Consider the following 16,490-nt stretch of genomic DNA (forward strand, 5'->3'; position numbering starts at 1 on the left):
AATAGAATTTAGGTGACTTTCATTAAAAAAGTAAGTCTGTCTGGCTGTCTTCTCTTCACTCAAGCAGCCATCTTAGCCGCCAATCATTACAAGCAATTTGCTTCAAGGTGGTTACCAGTTGGTGGGTGAGTGGGTCGAATTTGTGACTGTAACTCTGGTGCCATCGAATATCTAGAACATAGAACATTACAGCGCAGTACAGGCCCTTCAGCCCTCGATGTTGCGCCGACCTGTGAAACCATCTGACCTACACTATTCCATTTTCATCCATATGTCTATCCAATGACCACTTAAATGCCCTTAAAGTTGGCGAGTCTATCTGATGTCCTATTGTTGGTCTCTGTCTGCGTTTGTCTCTCTGATGTGGTTTCATAGCTGCATTGTGACACATTTCTATCCATTTTGTAATAGTACACATCAATGTTTGCATTTTCACAGTAGTTTGCAAAAATGGCATGAGGAAAAACTTTTTCACACAGTGAGTGGTTAAGGTTGGAATGCACTGCCTGAGAGTGTGGTGGAGGTTCAATTGAAGCATTCAAAAGGGAATTAGTTAGATGAAAAGGAAGAATGTGCAGGGTTATGGGGAGAAGGCAGCAGAATAGAACTGAGGGGATTGCTCTTTCGGAGAGCTAGTGCGGACATGATGGGCCGAATGGCCTCCTTCTGCACTATAATGATTCTGTGATTCTATTTCTTGTTACTCTGCTTTTCACTCCTGCCAATCTATTTCTTAGTCTGCATCTGTGTTTCTTTACAGTCTGTTTTACCCATCTGCTAGTAATTGGGATAAGATTTGGCATCACAAGTAGTCAAATTTTATGGGTACTGAAGCCAACTTCAGTCCCCCATCAATATATGTCATATAAACATAAAACAAACCTTTAAAGTATTAACAGCATCTATCACCAATCAAAAATAAGAGGCAGTTACAAAGTGCATTGAAAATAACCAGATCTGATCTGTTTTGTCCACAGAAAAATGAGTAATCAAACTGCATACAGTTTCTTGGCATTTTACCTTAACAAGCCATCATGTGTTCTCAATCATGTGCCATGGTGATATATCTTGAAGGACAAACTGTAGATTGTCGCAAATTAGGTGCTGTAAAGCACCAATCAGTAAAGGAATTACTTTATATTTTCCAGAATGTAAGATGTTGCTTGCCTCCACTTCATCCAAAAAGGTGGCTGCATAAACCACTTTCTATCCTTGAAGCTAAAGAAATGGAAACTTTACTTTGCATCGAATTATGTTCTACCTGACTTGTGAGTGCTTGAAGATTACACTAGGGAAGCAATTTTACAGGTACATGCTGGCAGAAGGTTATCTCACCCACTACTAATGGATATTAAAGTATCGAGGGGTAGCTGACCATAACTTTCTGATATGCATTGGCAGCAGGTGAGATTCCACACTGTCTGTGCACGATAAGAATGTTACCTATTTCTTCCCCAAAATGGGAAAATGTTCCCTTTCCCGGTACTGGCATCACTCACCTTGGCAAACAAAACAATTTACCAAAAAAAGGTATTTCTCAAGGGGAAAAATTCACATCTGAGCATGTTATTGTTCTGTAACCCTGCATCTCCTATGAAATGTGTCCATTCGGACATTGCTTTGTTACAATGATTTCCTTGCCACTTACTCACTGTGCCAAATAAGCAAAGTGCAAGAAAACCTCTGTTAATAGGAACCTTGGTAGTCTTAAATTTATACATGTTCTTTTATATATGTATCATCTATGCATATAATCACCCCGAAGCAACCCAGGAATTCATTCAAGTATGGATTTTTACCATATCTAATTTAGAGGGTTTTTTTTAAATGAATCAGATGAATGCTCCAAAACCTGGATTTGAACCACTTGTAATAATTAACCTAATGAATATTTTGTAATAATGTTGGGCTTTTAAAGAAAGATGTTCTGATTCAGGGCTCCCACGATGTGCTCAACTGGACAACTATACATCCTTATTAGTGTTCAAACAAATCACAGTCTCAGGACAGCACCTTCCAAACCCACGCTCTCGACCACCTAGAAGGACAAGGGCAGCACCACCTGCAAGTTACCCTCCAAGCCACACATCATCCTGACTTGGAACTATATTGTCGTCCCTTCACTGTCACTGGGTCGAAATCCTGCAACTCCCTTCATAACAGCATTGTGGGTGTACCTACCCCACATGGACTGGAGTGGTTCAAGAAGGCAGCTCATCACCACCTTCTCAAGAGCAATTAGGGATGAGCAATAAATGCTGGCCTAGCCAGCGATGCCCACATCCCATGAATGAATTTTTAAAGAGTACAATTTCCTGACATGCAGCCCAAAGCAGAAAATCTCCCCTAAAAGCACAAACTTGGCATCACCTAACCATTGTGCTGCTCTCTAATTTACTTTCCCATCTCCGTTTACTTTTTTTACTCAATTTTAGCAATGTCCTGCACGATGCACAAACACCTCTTTCCCAATTAAAACCAAAAGTAACATTCATGGCTTCCATGGAAACAATTGTATTGATAGGTCTGTCAGGCGAACCCTCCACCTGCCAAGACTGAGGCAGACTTTATTTCATCACATAAACATTAAAACTTAAAATTGCAAGCCCCAGACTGGAAAGACATTTGCATAGTACCAGACAGTGTTGAATCAAAGGAACCAGTCCCTGCCCCAATACACAGAAGAGACCTGGTCAAACCAGTCAGTCACATAACCAGCTGCTGGCTAACTAGGGGAGTTTTAAATTGGAAAAACAGAATTTGAACTCAGAAAACCGTGTGCTCCTGGAACTGAAGCAAGAATTACCTCCCCTCCTGTCTGCCTGCCTCCATCTCTTTCCCACAGAACTGAATCTTGTGAAAACACGTGCACCTCAGAGAGAGAAAGGTCTCCTACGTGAACAAGGTTTAAAAGGAATACTGGGTCCTGACGAACAGCAAGACTACCTACAATCAAGTGAGCTTGAAGCACAGTAAACAAGAGACTCTTCTGATATTGCCTCAAATCTCTCTCTACTATATTTTCCTCTTCTCTTTTCTGTCCTTATCTGCATGTGCATATTGCATGTGCATGCTAGCATGGGCGCGTCGTATATCCATAGGCGTGAACCGTATTAGAGTTTAAGTTTAAGCTGAAGGTTTAATAAATTTCATCTTTCTCCTTTAAACCTGAGAAAACCCGGTGTGTTGATTTCTTTGCCTTATAATTGGAAAGTTGTGAACAAGGATTCACAAAAGGGGGGAGCTCAAAACACAGCGTGTTTAAAAGTAACACCCTGTTAGAATAAGACCAGGTAAAGACCGCAAAAGACCGCTAGACACATTTCTCACCTGGTAGTAACAGGTCGTTTTCATGGCAACATTCTTGGTCCTGTAGCAGATGAGGTTTATTATTTACTGTGTCATGAAGACCTCCACCTGCCAAGAATGAGGCATATTAATTTCGTCACATGAACATTAATTTTAAACTGTTGCTGGAGTGAAGAGATGACTTGCTTATAGGGGATCAGCAGTGGCTGGCAAAAAATTTGCATCCTAAGAGACAGTCGCCTAGGAACTGCTCACTGATTCAATTAACTCTGGGCATTGGTGATCCACATCTTGTCAGTGTAAGAGACAGCACTATACCCGCTCCCCACCCCCAACTGAGAGCTTTGGAATCCATAAACGCAGGAGGTTGTTAAAAAAGCAAGTCACATGACTAACCTGCTGGCCCAGGTCTGGTTTTGAACTGCTCACAGGACAGCATGGGTCAGACTGCAGATTGCAACTGAACTTGGAACAAGAAAGTCTCTCTCTCTCTCTCTCTCTCTCTCTCACTAATCTCTGGATCCAGTGGAGTCACTTAAACCTCAAGAAAGAAAAGAGTCCTACATCAAAGTGTGCACTGGGCCCCAATGAAGCGTCAAGACTTACCGGCAAACAAAGACTCTACATTGAACTCAAAGGACCGTAAATAAAACCCAGCTTTTGCCTCAAACTTTTCCCTTTGTTCTTTCTACTTTTTCTGTTTCTATCTGCGTGTGTGTTTATCGTGTATGCATGCTAGCGTGGTCGCGTTGCATATTCGTAGTCGTTAACCGAATTAGAGTTTAAGATGAATAAACTTCCACCTTTCTTGTTTAAATCTAAGGAAACCTGTCTGATTGATTTCTTTGCCTTACAATTGGAAAGCAGTGAACAAAGATTCACTGGGGGGGTGCTAAAAACACGGTATTGATAAAAATTAAACCTGTTACGGTTAAACCAAGCAAAGGCTGAGAGGGAACCCCTAGACCCCTTTCTCACCTGGTCGTAACAACTGTAAGACTGCAATCGCCAATCGAGGTACTTAAAAAATCTGATCAGCAAAATTATAGTAAATTCAAAACAATATTTTCTGCTTCTGACATGAAGAAATAAATCGGAGTTTTGAAACTATTTGTTGATGGTAGTATACCAAGGATTCTTCAAGATTGAGAACTGTAATATATTGAAATATTTCTGTAGTTGTGCAATTTTTGGCATTACATGTGGCAGTAAAGGGTTATTGTTCATGTTAAACACTAATCTTTGAATGCACTGGAGTGCACAGATAGTACAGTATTAGAAATCACATGGTTGTGATGCAATAATTTTGCAATCTGTTCTTCCTTCACACATTATTATACATCATGTACATCTGAGTGTACATTCCCTTCACTGGGATTTCCCCGGTCTTTTAACTACATTCCACAAGCCTTGAATGTTGCTGAGGGTCAGACTTACACTGAAATGAGTCACAATCTAAATGATCCTTTGTTTTCTGGTAGACTCTTACTCTAAAATGGTCTCCCTTTAAATATTGTCAGGAAGAATGGCCTCACATCCCAGGTGTTGCTGTTCAGTTCCTAATAACTTTGCTAAATTTGGGATTAAACTCACAGTCTCATCATGCATTACCTTACATTGCAGTCTGTGCTGCCAAATATCTGAAACATATCTCCTGCGTCCAAGGTGTAGATCTGCATTTCTTTCCACCTGCAAAGTATACAATGTGGGTTATACACACAGCCCAATTAAACATTCCACCACCCATTAAAAACACATTAAAATAAAGAGCACTTCCACAGCCTCCATTAATAAGGAACATGGTTCCAAATAAGACCTAAAGTACAGTGTATCTTTTTTACAAAAAAGGCTGAAACTCCCTCTTAAGGTATTTATATTTTATTTATATGGTCTCCCCTCACTTTTCCTGTTTGTCACCCCATGCCACATACAGTCCTTGACAAAGAGGACTCTGTAACCGATTTCCAATATGCGTGCAGCGGATTGGGTTGACTCTCTGTCCAGTTTTCCCCCTTTCCCTGTGGGAAACTCCCTGACCTTAACTATCACATCCTGATGAGACATCAGTACAGCATGTAGGACTGAGAAGGATAAGAGGAGTTTTATTGAAGATTTTTTAAATTGTGAAAGTCTAATTATTAAATCACTGGTGGGAAACATGCACTCACTGCAATTGATCAAAGTCTGGGGAGGAAATTTGAAAAATTAATACCAACTTTTATCATTGGTCTGATTGGAGCCTTAGTTCCCCTCTCAGAACAACAGGGTGCCTCTCCTTTATGCATCAGACAACATGCTGCACCACAACAGACATGGACACCTACCCTGAGTCGTTTGAATGGGGTTAGCAATGCATTAAAGGGACGAGTGAAAGACATATCACACCACCCCACCTCTCCCCTCACCCCACCACCCCACTGTCCCAGCCCAGTGCACCTCTACAGGTCAACAGCATGGTGAATTTCTTCACTTCTATGTCCATGTGCAATTTTCTGCTATCTTCTTCACAATGCACTGTAGGAAAATTTCACCAGCCCTGCATTCCCAGTGGGGAGTCACACTGAAGGAAACACAGGCCAGAGAATAGGCACAATATTGCCAGAGTCATAGAAACATATACGTCATAGAAGGAGGCTATTCAGCCCATGCCAGCTCTCCGCGGAGCAATCCAGTCAGTCCCACTCCCCCGCTTGATCCCCGTAGACTTGCAAGTTTATTTCCTTCAAATGGCCATCCAATTTCCTTTTGAAATCATTGATTTGTCTCCACTTCCACCGTACTTGTGGGCAGTGAGTTCCAGGTCATTACCACTTGCTGTGCAAAAACATTTTTCCTCATATTCCGCCTGCATCTCTTGCCCAAAACCTTCAATCTGTGTCGCCTAGTCCTTGTACCATTAGTTAATGGGAACAGCTTTTCCTTGTTTAACTTATCTAAGCCTGTAATAATCTTGTACACCTCTATCAAATTTCCACTCAATCGCCTTTGCTCCAGGAAAAACACGTGCTAAAATCCCCCATCCCTGGAACCATTCTGGTAAATCTCCTCTGCACCCTCTCAAGGACCCTCACATCCTAAGTAAAATGTGATGACCAGAACTGGACATAATACCCCAGTTGGGGCCTAGCCAGAGCTTTATAAAGGTTCAGCATAACTTCCCTGCTTTTGTATTCTGTGCCGCTATTTATGAAGCCCAAGATCCCATATGCTTTGCTAACCACTCTCTCAATATGTCCTGCCACCTTTAAAGAGCTATGCACATGCACTACCAGGTCCCTCTGTTCCTACACATTCTTTAGAACAGTGCCATTAAGTGTATATTGCTTAATCCAATCCCTTCTGCAAAAATGCATCGCCTCAGACTAGTCTGTATAAAATTCTATCTGCCACTTGTCTGTCCATTCTGCTAGCCTATCTATATCCTGTTGCAGGTGGTTTGTATCATCCTCACTGTTTGCCACTGCTCCAAGTTTGGTATCATCAGCAAAAAAAAGCAGTAGTCCTAGCTTTGACCCTTGGGGAATGTTTTGATATAGCTTTAACTGCTCTCATACCAGTTAACATACTACTGAATATGTAAATAGTTTGGTATACATCAGCTCAGGAAGTAATGCAAGCGAGCATGTGACACAGTAGTTGGAGCAGTGTTAGTCAGCAGGCAGAACGTGTATCGTAGAGTTCTCCTGTAATTCTATTATTCTGTAATATAGAACCTTTTGTCTAACTTACCAAGCAGTCTCATAGTGTTTGGTACGTTTGTGTTGAAAACCAATAACACAATATGGTAGCAGTGGAAGACAACAGGGGAGCAGAAACACAGAAGAATGCATATTGTTAGCGGCGGCAGTGATCACAAGCGCAACATCATTGACAACGGTTTCTCCCACGCAAGCCATAAAAGCCTGGAACAACACTGAAAATAGCGGAGGGAAGCAGCAGCAGCACGACATAGGGCCATAGTCGAGAAGCACGCTCAGGAATCGGTACTCTGAGAGAGTGTGAGTAACCAAAAGGGGATATTTTAACGAACAGTAACAGGCCAGAGAGGGAGTATTCTTTCAGAATTGGGCCTAAAAGAGGAAAAAAAAGAGCCGTTGTGAGTCGGGGCTGCGAGACTGCACCACCATTAAGCATTGAGGTTTGCCCACCAAAAGAGTAGCATTTCCCCATGCGAAGGCTGAAAGCCTGTGCTGCAGCCACATAGCTCAGGGCATGGCAGGGGTCCAGTGCTGCAGGCACAGCAGAGCTGCATTGATCGCTTTCCTAGGAAGAAAGCTATTGAAAAGGAAATAATTTAAAGGGACAGCTCTGGCAGAAAATTTCTGTGAGCAAATAATTTGAACACCATGACAACAAAATACCCAACAATGAATTGGAAGGTTCCAGATGTCCTTCACGAATTCCAACTTTTCAAACAGTGTGTGGAGTTATGCTTTTTAGATCTTGCAGTTATAGAATTCGATAAGCGGGCGATAAAGATCGTGAATGAAGTTCTCCATTGCATCAGCACTTCTCAACTTTCAGAAGCAGACCAGAAAGACCCGTCTAAACTCTGGACAGCACTGGAAGACCAAATAAGGGTCAAAGCCAACTCTGGAATCCATCTACTCGAACTGATGGCCTACAGACAACAGTCCAAGGAAACTATTGACCAGTTCATCAGTAGATGTCAAGAAAAAGGCAAGGATGTGATTTCGCAGATGCAGAATTCTGAGAGAACAATGGAACTGATAATCGCATTGACTCCAATAGAGACGTTCCAAAAGAATCTTCTTGATAAGAGAAAAGGGTATGACATTGACAGTCTCCTCCAAGATGACAGAAAATATGAGTCATAGCTGCAAGCATACAATATATACAAGCGCTTGGAGAAGCAACAACTACAGATGAGGTAGCCAAGACAGCTCGACAGGGCAATGCATACAGCAAGTATGATCTAATGCATCAGCCACATAACTGTCCTGCATTCAGAGATACCTGCAAGGTGTGTGGTCTAAAGGGACACGGAGAGACACTGTCCAGAAAATCTGGCAGCGAGGAAGCAGTCAGAAGCCACAGCAAGCCACAGCTGAATAAAAAGTTGATGCTGCCTAGTGGCAAATACAAAAAAGGGCTTGCCAAGTACCAGTCCAAGCACTGGCATGTTCACAAGATAGGCAAAGACCTGGACAGCCAAGAAGGCACTGAAGGTGAACAAGCTTTCTATACAGTGATAGTTACATAGCACACGGATGCAATCACACAATTGGAAGCCTTCACCACAATAGACATCATATGTCCTAACAAAATAGGCAAGCACATTCTATGACTGAAGATTGATACTGGAGCAAGTGCCAACATTTTACCACTGCAGATACTCAAAGACATATACCTAGGGAAATGAGAGTCTATCTGACAGCCACTAGAGCTAGACTCACAGCATAAAATGGGTTCACCAACCTACTGCATGGGAGCATTGATATTGACGTGCAGATGTGGAAGTTCTGCATGGTCAACACAAGTCTTCTACATTGTTGACACCAATGGTCCAGCACTAGCAGGATTACTAGCATGCAGTGAACTCCAGATCATGAAAATTTACAAGATCAGTAAAGCGCCAATGCCAGATAGTCAATGCAAGTCTGACCCTATTGAATCTATTCAACATCTGCAACAGAAGTACCCAGATAGATTTGACACTATAGGCAGTTTTATCGGAGATGCTGATCATCACTTGAAAAGCAACACATTTCCCTCCATAGATCCACCATTGAAATGCAGTGTCTACATAAAGGACAAGCTAAAGGCTGAGCTTGGCACGATGGAATGACACGGGATTATTTGCCGTGTTCAGCATCACACTGATTGGTGTAGCTCGATAACTGCTGTAATTAAGAAAGATGTTACCATTAGAGTAAGCCTAGGTCCAAGAAGATTAAATTGAGCACTTAAAAGATGTCCTCACAAGATTCCTACTTTAGAAGAGCTCAACCCAAAGTTTGTGGGAGCCAAGTTTTTCTCAAAATTGGATGTGAAACATGAATACTGGTCAGTCCATCTTTCTGAAGAATCACAGGAACGAACAACTTTCAGAACACCATTTGGAAACTATTGCTTTCTACAGTTACCATTCGGTTTGTTAGTACGCCAAGACCTGTTCCAACAGCATATGGATGGTATTACTGAGAGTGTTCCTGGCTGTGTTTGCATTGTGGATGACAAAGCGGTCATGGGAAGTACCAAAGAAGAGTTTGACTAGAATATTCACATTCTGATGGAGACCGCTAGAAGAGAAGGTCTCATCTTTAATAGCAAAAAAATGTGCTATCAGTGTGAGCCATATTAATTTTGATTTATTCTGATACAGGAATACGACCAGATCCCAGTAAGGTTGAGAATGTACAATCAATGCCTACTGCTCAAGACAAAGAAAATTTACAGAGATGTTTGGGCCTGTTTAACTTTCCAGTGCCACATATCATGAATTTGTCTGAGAAAGCATCATCACTGCATGAACTTCTCTCGAAAGATACGCCATTCTTATGGCACAAAGCATGCATTCGATTCATTAAAACAGTCACTTTCTGCTGAAGCATGGTCACAATATTACAAACCAAGGAAAGAAACTACACTTGAAGTAGACACTTTGCAAAAGGGTCTTGGAGCATGTCTGTTACAGGAAGGTGGACCAATTGCAATCAGTTCTAAAAGTTTGTCATCCACTCAAGTGAACTATTCAATCATTGAACGAGAAACATTAGCATTAGTGTTTGGTATTACTAGATTCCACACATACCAATTTGGCAAACACTTTGTTGTCGAGATTGATCACAAGCCATTGGTAATAATTTGGCAAAAATCACTCACCAGTGCACCACTTTGACTCCAAAGGCTACTAATCAAGGTACAGGGGTACAATTGTGAAATCCATTACAAACCTGGAAACCTCATGGTCTAACATATTGAGCAGACTACCCAACTGCTATTAGATGTCCAAGTACACAAAATAGATGTAGAGCTAGAAGATGTATATAACATTGACTTAATGCAATTTGGACTGAAGAAACATGAACAGCTCCAGGAAGAGACTTCCAAAGATCCTGTCCTCAGGGCATTATGGCAGCGCATCATCAGTGGATAGCCAGACACAATGCAAGAGGTTCCCACAGACCTCAGAACCTTTTGGCCATATTGTGACAAATTAGGTATATCTAGTGGTGTCATTTGTTAAGGTAGACAAGTGTTGATTCCAAAAACGCTTCATCAAGATATATTTACACAATTACATCAAGGTCACATGGGCATTGAAAAGTCAAGCCAATTTGCACGTGAGACATTTTGTTGGCCGGGGATCAATAATGACATAGAACGAGCATAGAACGGATGTGTGATGCATGTCAAGAGCATCAGCCGAGTTAACACAGAGAGCCACTCCATCCTCATGATGTTCCATCACATCCATAGTCAAGAATAGCTACTGACTTATTTACTGTCAGAGGTGATGATTTTTTACTCAACTGAGGGATACATCAAGCACATTGATAGCAAACATGATGAGTACAATTAGTTTTTTTGGTTCCCCAGAGGACATAATGTCGGATAACAGTCCACAGTACACTAGTAAGCCATTTCAAGACATGTGCGCCAAGTGGGCTGTAAATCACGTTATATCAGCTCCACATTATTCAAGGTCAAATTTACTAGCAGAAATAATGGTGCGAATGGTAAAGTCATTAATTTTGAAATGTTAGCAGACTAAGATATCCAAATCGCAATGTTGCCCCCAACAGCAACACCACTAGACACAAGATTATCATCCCCAGCAGAGAGCATGTTCGGAAGGCAAGTCAGGACAACTCTTCCAAGTCATCATTTAGTCAGATCTTCGTCAGATAAACTATTGGCAAGACAAGAGAAAATGAAAATCGCATGTGACAAACATGCAAGCATGGAGTTACCTCCTCTGCAGGTAGGGCAGAATGTCAGAGTGATCCACCTGCAAGAGAAGACATGGTTCCCTGTGGAAGTGTCCAAGATCTGTAATGAGCTATGGTTAGACCAGGTAACCACCCCAAATGGAGCAACGTTGAGAAGAAACAGATATCAGCTGAGAGAATTATCCAACATCATCATACCTAACACTCCTGTAGCATGAAGAATATGTTCACACTGAAGTTCTAAGAATGGAGTTAAGGAAAATGGCATGTACAACACCCAAGTACAAGGTAACCGTCAGTCTAGACCTATGAGTCAAGAGAAAAGAATTGACAATTCCAGATCTCAGCAACGTTTCACTGTTAACAGATCAGCTCGAGTCAGCAGACCACCTGTACGTTTCAGACACACTTTAGTAATCAGTGTGAGCGTCCATCCATGTGTAAATATTGTTCACAATTATCCTATTTCATTATGTACATAGTTTATAACTTATGTAACTTTTCAATTTAAGGAAAGAGGATGTTGTGATATTGCTTTAACTGCTCTCATACAAGTTAACATACTACTATTGGTATACATCATCACAGGAAGTGATGCAAGCGAGCATGTGACATAGTAGTTGGAGCAGTGATAGTCAGCACGCAGCATGTGTATCGTAGAGCTCTCCTGTAATTCTGTAATAAAGAACCCTTTGTTTAACTTACCAAGCAGTCTCAGTGTTTGGTACATTTGTGTTGAAAACCAATAATACAACAGAGAACCTCACTGTTTATCACTGTCATAGCTTTTTGGACACTCAGGGAATCAAGGGATATGGAGAATAAGGTGGGAAAGTCGAGTTGAAGTAGAAGATCAACCATGATCTTATTGAATGGAGGAGCAGGCTCGAGGGGCCAGCTAGCCTATTCCTGCTCCTATTTCTTATATTCTCATGTAGCTCTTATCTCCAACCCACATTCCCTTTGCCTGTGGCTTCATACTGGAAGTGCAGGTTTGTTGATTTTAACTTGTGTCTCACTGCTTGGTATCATAAGTAAATATATGCTCCTTATTATGTTTTGGATTTTACTCAAATATTTCTTTCATTATCTGTGCCAAAGGACACTTCAATAATTGATCCCACACTCCCTACTGTGGTTGTGACTTTTTCCACACAATGGCCTTTCCATATCCCTCTCCGTACCATCTCAAGATCTTTCTGCTTCTATTTACTTTTCATCTAGATTGTTGGTAATTTTACCCGTAAAGTTTAAATTTTTTTCCCCCAAGCACAAACGCGAAACCAGCTTTCTGTAATTACTCTCCATCTCCCTTTTTGAAAATGGGTGTTACATTGACCACTCTTCAGTCGTCTGGCACAAATCAACTCTCAATAGAGCTCTGAAATACAACAGCTGATTTTAACCCTGCCTGGCCAGCTGTAACCAGCTGGGTAGATGGCTAAACTGACCCAGGCAATGTATCCACATCGATCTCAATCAGTCCCCTAAGTTATGATCTTAACCTTCTCTTCTGATCAACAACAGCAACAACAACAACAACAGCTTAAATTGGTAGAGTACATTTAACGTAATAAAACATCCCAAGGTGCTTTACAGGAGCACTATAAGACAAAATATGACACTGAACCACAAAAGGAGATATTAGGTCAGAGGACCAAAAGCTTGGTCAAAGAGGTAGGTTTTAAGGTGTCTTAAAGGAGGAAATGGAGGTAGAGAGGTATAGGAAGGCTATTCCAGAGCTTAGGGCCTAGAGAACTGAAGGTGCGGCTACCAATGGTGGAGCAAATAAAATCAGGAATTCTCAACGGGCCAACATTAGAGAAGTACAGTTATCTTGGAGAGTAGTGGGGCTGGAGGAGATTACAGAGATAGAGAGGGGTGCGGCCATGGAGACATTTGAAAACAAGGACGAGAATTTTAAAATCAAGATATTGCTTGACCAGGAGCCAATGTAGGTTAACGAGCACAGGGGTGATAGGGGAACAGGACTTGGTATGAGTTAAGACATGGACTGCAGAGATTTGGATGACCTCAAGTTTACGGAGGAGAGAATGTGGGAGAACAACCAGGAGTGGATTGGAATAGTCGAGTCTAGAGGTAACAAAGGCATGAATGAGGGTTTGAGGGTTTCAGCAGCAGATGAGCTGAGGCAGGGTCGAAGCCAGGCAATGTTACAGAGGTGGATATAGGCAGCCTTAGTGGTGGTGCAAATATGAATTTGGAAACTCATCTCAGGGCCAACTGTGACACCAAAGTTGTGAACAAATTGGTTTAATCTCAGACTGTTGCCACGGTGAGGGATGGAGTCAGTAGCTAGGGAAGAGAGTTCAGAGTGGGGACTGAAAACAATATCTTCAGTCCACCCAATATTTAATTAGAGGAAATTTCTACTCATCCAATACTGGATGTTGGATCAGCAGTCTGATAGTTTAGCAACATTGGAGGGGTCAACAGAGGTGGTGGTGAGATACAGCTGGGTGTCGTCAGTGTACGTGTGAAAATTGATGCTATGCTTTCGGATGATGTCGCTGAGGGGCGGCATGTAGATGAGAAATAGGAGAGGGCCAATGATAGATCCTTGAGGAACACCAGAGATAATGCTGTGGGAGCAGGAAGAGAAGCCATTCAAGTGGCTATGATTAGATAGATAAGAATGGAACCAGGTGGATGAAAGTGGAGAGGCGGTGGAGGAGGATGCTGTGGTCAACCATGCCAAAGGCTGCAGAAAGGTTTTTTTTTTTTATTCATTCATGGGATGTTGGCGATGCTGGCCAGGCCAGCATTTATTGCCCATCCCTAATTGCCCTTGAGAAGGTGGTGGTGAGCTGCCTTCTTGAACTGCTGCAGTCCATTTGGGGTAGGTATACGCACAGTGCTGTTAGGAAGGGAGTTCCAGGATTTTGACCCAGCAACAGTGAAGGAACGGCAATATAGTTCCAAGTCAGGATGGTGTATGACTTGGAGGGGAACTTGCAGGTGGTCGTGTTCCCATGTATTTGCTGCCCTTGTCCTTCTAGTTGGTAGAGGTCGCGGGTTTGGAAGGTGCTGTCTGAGGAGTCTTGGTGCATTGCTGCAATGCATCTTGGAGATGGTACACACTGCTGCCACTGTGCGTCTGTGGTGGAGGGAGTGAATGTTTGTAGATGGGGTGCCAATGAAGCAGGCTGCTTTGTCCTGGATGGTGTCGAGCTTCTTGAGTGTTGTTGGAGCTGCACCCATCCAGGCAAGTGGAGAGTATTCCATCACACTCCTGACTTGTGCCTTGTAGATGGTGGACAGGCTTTGTGGAGTCAGGTGGTGAGTTACTCGCCTCAGGATTCATAGCCTCTGACCTGCGCTTGTAGCCACGGTATTTATATGGCTACTCCAGTTCAGTTTCTAGTCAATGGTAGCCCCTAGGATGTTGATAGTGGGGGATTCAGCGATGGGAATGCTGTTGAATGTCAAGAGGCGGTAGTTAGATTCTCTCTTGTTGGAGATGGTCATTGCCTGGCACTTGTGTGGCACAAATGTTACTTGCCACTTATTAGCCCAAGCCTGGATATTGTCCAGGTCTTGCTGCATTTCTACATGGACCGCTTCAGTATCTGAGGAGTCACGAATGGTGCTGAACATTGTGCAATCATCAGCAAACATCCCCACTTCTGACCTTATGATTGAAGGAAGGTCATTGATGAAGCAGCTGAAGATGGTTGGGCCTAGGACACTACCCTGAGGAACTCCTGCAGTGATGTCCTGGAGCTCAGATGATTGACCTCCAACAACCACAACCATCTTCCTTTGCGCTAGGTATGACTCCAGCCAGCAGAGGGTTTTCCCCCCGATTCCCATTGACCTCAGTTTTGCTAGGGCTCCTTGATGCCATACTCGGTCAAATGCTGCCTTGATGTCAAGGGCAGTCACTCTCACCTCACCTCTTGAGTTCAGCTCTTTTGTCCATGTTTGAACCAAGGCTGTAATGAGGTCAGGAGCTGAGTGGCCCTGGCGGAACCCAAACTGAGCGTCACTGAGCAGGTTATTGCTAAGCAAGTGCCGCTTGATGGCACTGTTCATTAACCATCACTTTACTGATGATTGAGAGTAGGCTGACGGGGTGGTAATTGGCCTGGGTTGGACTTATCCTGCTTTTTGTGCATAGGACATACCTGGGCAATTTTCCACATTGCAGGGTAGATGCCAGTGTTGTAGCTGTACTGGAACAGCTTGGCTAGGGGCACAGCAAGTTCTGGAGCACAGGTCTTCAGTACTATTGCCGGAATATTGTCAGGGCCCATAGCTTTTGCAGTATCCAGTGCCTTCAGTCGTTTCTTGATATCGCGCGGAGTGAATCGAATTGGCTGAAGTCTGGCATCTGTGATGCTGGGGACTTCAGGAGGAAGCCGAGATGGATCATCTGGCTGAAGATTGTTGCAAATGCTTCAGCCTTATCTTTCGCACTGATGTGCTGGGCTCTCCCATCATTGAGGATGGGGATATTTGTGGAGCCACCTCCTCCAGTTAGTTGTTTAATTGTCCACCACCATTCGGCTGGATGTGGCAGGACTGCAGAACTTAGATCTGATCCGTTGATTATGGGATCGCTTAGCTCTACCTATCGCATGCTGCTTACGCAGTTTGGCACGCAGATAGTCCTGTGTTGTAGCTTCACCAGGTTGACACCTCATTTTGAGGTATGCCTGGTGCTGCTCCTGGCATGTCTCCTGCACTCTTCATTGAACCAGGGTTGGTCTCCTGGCTTGATGGTAATGGTAGAGTGGGGGTTATGCCAGGCCGTGAGGCTACAGATAGTGGTTGAGTACATTTCTGCTGCTGCTGATGGCCCACAGCGCCTCATGGATGTCCAGTTTTGCATTGCTAGATCTGTTCGAAATCTATCCCATTTAGCACAGGGATAGTGCCACACAACACGATGGACGGTATCCTCAATGTGAAGGCGGGACTTCGTCTCCACGAGGACTGTGCGGTGGTCACTCCTACCAATACAGTCATGGACAGAAGCATCTGCAGCAGGCAGATTGGTGAGGACGAGGTCAAGTATGTTATTCCCCTGTGTTGGTTCCCCCACCACCTGCCGCAGACCCAGTCTAGCAGCTATGTCCTTTAGGACTCGGCCAGCTCGGTCAGTAGTGGTGCTACCAAGCCACTCTTGGTGATGGACATTGAAGTCCCCCACCCAGAGTACATTTTGTGCCCTTGTCACCCTCAGTGCTTCCTCCAAGTGGTGTTCAACATGGTGGAGTGCTGAGTCATCAGCTGAGGGAG

At 43.2% G+C, this 16,490-nt stretch overlaps 1 long non-coding RNA gene across 1 annotated transcript in view; it reads right to left on the reverse strand.

Annotated features, from left to right (window-relative positions):
- The window catches only part of LOC137378764 (uncharacterized), a 92,526-nt gene that overhangs the window by 22,141 nt on the left and 53,895 nt on the right, over positions 1 to 16,490 (reverse strand). The window contains exons 2-3 of the long non-coding RNA XR_010976655.1: positions 4,921 to 4,998; positions 3,331 to 3,417 (exon numbers count right to left, since the gene is read on the reverse strand). This is a non-coding gene — a long non-coding RNA (uncharacterized lncRNA). The remainder of the gene's footprint in view (positions 1 to 3,330; positions 3,418 to 4,920; positions 4,999 to 16,490) is intronic.

Source organism: Heterodontus francisci, chromosome 17 (genome assembly GCF_036365525.1).
Source record: "Heterodontus francisci isolate sHetFra1 chromosome 17, sHetFra1.hap1, whole genome shotgun sequence".
NCBI classification, from domain to species: domain Eukaryota; kingdom Metazoa; phylum Chordata; class Chondrichthyes; order Heterodontiformes; family Heterodontidae; genus Heterodontus; species Heterodontus francisci.